Genomic DNA, 6000 nt, shown 5'->3' with positions numbered 1-6000 from the left:
CATACAAAATCAGTAGAAAAGGTTTCGGGTCAAACGGATGTGTAAAACTCCTTTTATGGCTAAAACGGTCAAAACCGACATAAGCCGATATGACTAGGTGATCTAGGATCCGTTCAGCCAAAAATTACTTAAAAATCATCAAAATTCCCAGAATATTATATATAATCAGTTGGTAAAAAGTTTCGTGTCAAAATGTGGCCAGAAACGGGTTCTACGCGAAAAGGACCGTTTATGTAAATTTATAATACAGTTTTACGCTAATGGCCATAGCTCACAATCTGGACCACCAACTGATCCGAAACTTTCGGTGCAAGTTTATATAAATAAAATAAAGATTTCTATCCTTTCACTTTTCCAAAAATCCCGTTTTAAATCAAAAAGGGCAAAATACATAAACCGGAAACAAGCATTCGAATAGGCTAAGCATAGATTCATCAAAGAAAATTCCAGAAAGTTTAACTAAAATAAAAATAGTCAAAATGCTTTCTAATACAGATCTTGTACATGCATGTACGGATCCGAATCGATAAGTCTACGAAAATAATCGTTTTACAAGACTTTCGGTTCCGATCGTGGCTATACTATAGATTGTCGAGTGGCATGAGATTAAAAACACATTCTTATATAAATTACAAGTCATTTCTAATGATCAATCAGGTGCATGTCATCTATATCATTAATCATGTCATTTTTCACCAAAATCGTTTCTGTTGACTTTTTAGAAATAGGTTTGACTCGACATTTAGCATGCATGTAGTGGGAAATCAGTTAGTACCCTTTAGAGGGTTTGTTTCCCACATAAATACCAATCTATAACAAGTTTCAATCGAAAAATTACAGAAAGAAACCCGTTTAATCAGAAAGTCAAAGGTTGAACCCGTTGGTTTACTAAAACCGTCTAAAGGTTATGAACACCCAGTTTGACTTTTACTAATAATCAAAGCAAAAACGGATTATAGAACGAATTGAAGGCTTACAATGGTCCTAAAGATGTTTAGTGAACTCTAGGAGTCGGCCTTGTTGATCAGATTTCCTCCAGAGAGCTTTTCTTGAGAGTTCTTGAAAGAGTGCTCCTTGTTTACTATGGAAAATGTCCAAGAATGAGCTTTGATCTTGTTTAAATGCTGAATTCCAGAGGTTGCAGAGGTCCATAGATGTCCTAGGCATGCATGGGAGCTGATTGGAGTACAAAGGAGGTGGAATGAGCTGTAAACAATTTAAATTCGGACCCAAATCAGCTGAATTCGCGAAACTGAGGTTCTGGGCAACCTTTACGGACCGCAAGCCCCCTCCCCATACGGTCCGTAAGGGCCTGGTCTGTAACCAGCAACTTTCAATGTTTGGCAGATTTGGCCCCCTGGACTTTTCTCGACCCGGACGTTTCGGCTTACTTTCTCGACCCGTAAACCCCCAAACTTGGTTTTTAAGAACCTTAGGACATTTACCAACATGGTAATGCCCTCGGATAACTTTGCGCTCAACCGAAAAGCCCTGAATTCGACGTTGACGCTTTAGTCCCTTAAGTACGGTTTTGGCCATAACTTTCTCATACGTGACGAAACTTCATGAAATTTTTACCACATATTCTAGTGAGTACATTTTAGCTATACAAAGCTTCGGGTCTGCCAAAAGTTCACTCAGAGGTATAATTTAAACATGTTGACACTTTTGGCCCCTATAGTTTACAATACTTCACTTTTGGGCAATTTCCGCGTCGTATGATCCATGAACCATCCGTTAAAGGTTATAAACATTATGTGGGGTTATCATAGAGCCTATTTATCCATTGTTGACACTTTGGACCCTTACGTTCCATAGTTTTCACTGTTTGTCACTTTTAGTCCCTCTAAAGTATGTTTTCACATAACGGAACCTTATGACACGTGTCAAGACATTATTGGCCGAAATTTTTCGAGGTGTTACACCAGGATTCACACCAGGATATTCCGACGACTCTAACTCGTCGAAATAAGCTCCACATTTCCGGCAAGTTTTCTTATTCTCACGCCGGAGCTTGGTCACAGATCCCCCCTCCGGGGCCCTCCGTGACGAGGCTAACAGTGTTTTGTTTTGTAGGCCAGCAGGAAAGCCCATCGGAGTGTTGACAAGTCTCATTGGCATCAAACAGGAGTTAGGGCATTCGACATTGGCGCCATCCGTGGTACTGTGAATCCTGACTTGTGGTAATGTTACTACTCACAATGTAGTAACAAGTTATGTATACAAAACCCCAACATATCGACGATAATTGTAGATTTACAAATACTCAATCACTGTTAAATTTCAATTAAAACAATTGAGGTTTTGTAAAAGCAGTTTACAAAAAGAGGAATTACTCACATTGCTAATTTTGGTATTTCCTTGTGACTTCTTGGATATAATCTATTAAATTAAACAATGCACACGCGTTAGTATAATAACCCAATTTACATTAACTCTACCCTCCCCGAGACAGAACTCTAACGACTGAGTTAGGCAGAGCCTTGACATGCGTTACGGAGCACTAGATCAATCGGGCAGTGTAACTAATACGTAACCGGGGGTTATTATACTTACATCGAGGCAGAGCTTCGCTTTTTAGAGGGTATTATGCCCAAGAATTATTTCTACTATTCATAGAATTGAGAGAGAGATCGAAATTTTGAACTTGAAACAACTGAAGCCGATCTCCTCTATTATAGGGCTGATCAGCCTCTTTCTCGCGCCCCGCGGGAGAAACAAGGGGGGTCTTTGCGCCCCGCCAGAGCCTCTAGGGTAGGCCCTAGCTTGGCTGACTCAAGGGCCAGGCTTGACACGACTAGGACACGTGGCGGCCCAGGGTTACGCCTGGTGGCCAGTATGTCGCGCCCCGCGACAGCCTTACTTGACATTGTCGCACCCCGCGAGCGACTTAAAAGATTTCTTTTATTTGATTTTTATTAAAATAAAGGTATTTCGGGTCTGTTTTTCGTATACAGGGTGTATTTTAGGACGTATAGGGATGTTATAGAGATTTTAGGAGGGTTGTTATAGGTTATGATCAATCCATGGATTTGTATGAAATCGAGTATGAATATGTGTTAGCATCATCATACGGAACAGGTGTTATTCATAATTTTGATTAACTTGATGTTTAAAGATGAAAACCCACTAGTTGGGTGATGAAGATGACATGGGTGTTTCACCATGCCCAAGTCTTGTTGAATTCATGATGTAGTGTAAGGTATTAGAAGGATTCTTGTTAAATGGATTGAGTATTTTATAGAATATGTATGATATTTGGTTATATTGATGAATGAAAGCAAGTATTAGGAGAATGAACATATGATACTTGTACATTATGCTTAAATAGTAGTACGCACACCAAGTGTTTGATGAAATGCATAAGTGAGATTATAAGACGAGATTGGATGTAAATAACGGATGAATATGTATAGAATGTAGACATGATGTATTTAGTAGTAAAATATCATGATAAGTATGCTCTTGGTGAAATTCCATATGTGAAAGTAGTTAATGAGTGATTGGGTAGAAGTATAATTTAAAAGTTATGTTATATGCTTGAGTGATGTAATGCACACATATGAATTGTTTGATCGTCTTAATCGTGATTAAGAAGTAAATGGGGAGCGTATGAGAATCTTAGAAAATAGTGAATTCAAATGATGTTGGTGTTAGTTATGAAGTAATGGAAATGCTAGTGTGGATGGAACGGATTATGAATGTATATGAGTATATAACTAATTGACTATGTAAGAGTATATGTCATATGATATGAGCATGAAGTGTGTATAATGCTAATACAATTGTCTACCATTTTAAGATGGTTTCATGTTCATAATTTGAAAGTATATAAGTAGGACAGTTGACTGTTGAAAGTCGACAATGTATGAATATCATGAATTGGTCTTTAGACATGATAGTTAGAGTAGAGAGTTAATGTGTTATGTGCTAGATGATTTATGTGTTATGCATGATGATAATTGAGTAGGTTGGATTTGGAACAATATAACTATTACTGTATGTCTTATTTATGCGGCTTTTGACTAACCAAAATCAACTAATGTATGAATGGAAAGAAAATGAATATTTGTATGTAAGCTCACATAAGCTAACCATGTTATGAACGTAATGACATGTAAGGACGGAAACCTTGTCAATTGATTCAAGCATGGATGGCTAACGGGTCAAGAGGAAGCAAGGAGGCAAGCATATATATGGACGCTTAAGGTAAGTGAATCCCGAATTCACTTTTTATATTATATTTGATGTTTGATATGAATTAATATAGGGAATCATGTAAGAAATTATAGGTAACTAGAAGTAGTACCCGGCGCGTTGCGGCCGGTTCTACTCACCGGGCTTCGTTGTTGCGACCATCGTGCATCTTCATACCAAACTAAAATCAAGAATATAGAATTCTTGTTGGTAGAGAATACACCAAGTTTTCACCCGCATCTGCACCTCCACCTTCTCCGATGCAAAATTTGCAGTTTCGGTCTCTTTAAAGTTTAAACGATATTAGTGTGAACTAAGTTTTTGCTACTTTCTGCACAAATGAAGCTGAGAGTGGATGTGTATATAAAGTGTAATCATTAGTCATAATAATCATTCATCTTCGTGAGCATTCAATGTCAAAATAATCTTATTATATATACAAAAAACTTGCTCTAAGAGCGTATTATTGAGATCAAAGCAAAATTACAAATCATTATAACCTATAATCAGTTTCAAACACTTTGTCAGTTTTCATTGATATGCTTCTAGATATTTAAAAGAATAAAACAGGGTATGGAACTAACCTTTACGTTAGGGGTGAGCAACTGCCAAGAACCGACCCGACCCGATACCCGAAATCAATATAACTTGCCACCCGAAAATAATACCCGTTTTAATACATCGGTTCTGGTTCTTCATCAGTTTGGTTCCATAGTTTTAGGGTAGGAGAACCGTACCTGATTTCATGTTGCATTAATTTATTATGTATACAATCAGATAGTTAAATCTTCCATCTAAGTATATACATCAATAGAACGCCAATGATTACAATTTACAATTTATTGAAAACATGATAAGTTAGTGAAAAAAATGCAAACTTTATGATACGATCAGTTTGTAAATGATGATTAGTATGTACCTAGTAAACGGACCCGTTAGATGATGAATTACGCACAAGAGCAGCCAAACAATTCAATAGATAGTAAGTGAATTCCTATTAGTTCAAATGAATAATGGAGATAGTGATTCTGCCATTATATACTAAGCAATTAGGTAATTTAGGTTAGCACAGCAGCCCCATCCTATTATATGGTATTTTCGGTCCAATAATGTTAACTCGGTTTTTTTGGCATTTTGGACCAACCCGACACGAACCCGAATAAAGGAGAAATATAAGAACCGATCTTGGTACCTGCATGATATGGTTTTGTTCGGTGTTGGGTTTTTTTCGGGTTGGTCTTGGGTATTTTCGGTTAGGACCAGATTACGCTCACCCCTACTTTACGTACCCTAAAAATACCTTACGAATTCACAGTTTGCACACCATGATTCGGCCCTGAGCCCCCGATACATATCCCAAGTCACTTGAGCATGGCCTCCTGTTTATGATCTTTTCTCGCGGCCGCTACCATCACTGTAGTAAACCTTTAAATAATCACCAAAATGTAGATAAGACACATTCACGTACCACACCCATGTAGTTTTAAAATGAGGATAGTTTAAACATATTTACAACAATAGATACAAATATTTAAACCATTAAATAATGACCAAAAAGCTGCATGTTCTCTTTGATTATGTATTCTTCGTCGCCCCCGGTGACTTCGCTGGTGCTAAGAACATTACCGCCCGATGAGACCACTTCACCGCCATCCACTGCCGCATCACCCACCTCCAACCACCCCTACTTCCCCCATCTAGCAACCTCTTCTCTTCCAGCTCCTGTTTCTTCTTCGCCATCGCGAGATACTCTAGCCCTGTCAATATCCTTGCCTGCGCCACCCACGTCCAACACCCCACCGC

This window comes from Helianthus annuus, chromosome 5, assembly GCF_002127325.2.
Source record: "Helianthus annuus cultivar XRQ/B chromosome 5, HanXRQr2.0-SUNRISE, whole genome shotgun sequence".
Classification (NCBI taxonomy): Eukaryota; Viridiplantae; Streptophyta; class Magnoliopsida; order Asterales; family Asteraceae; genus Helianthus; species Helianthus annuus.
The sequence above is the reverse complement of the archived record's forward strand: the minus strand, read 5'-3'. Positions refer to the sequence as shown.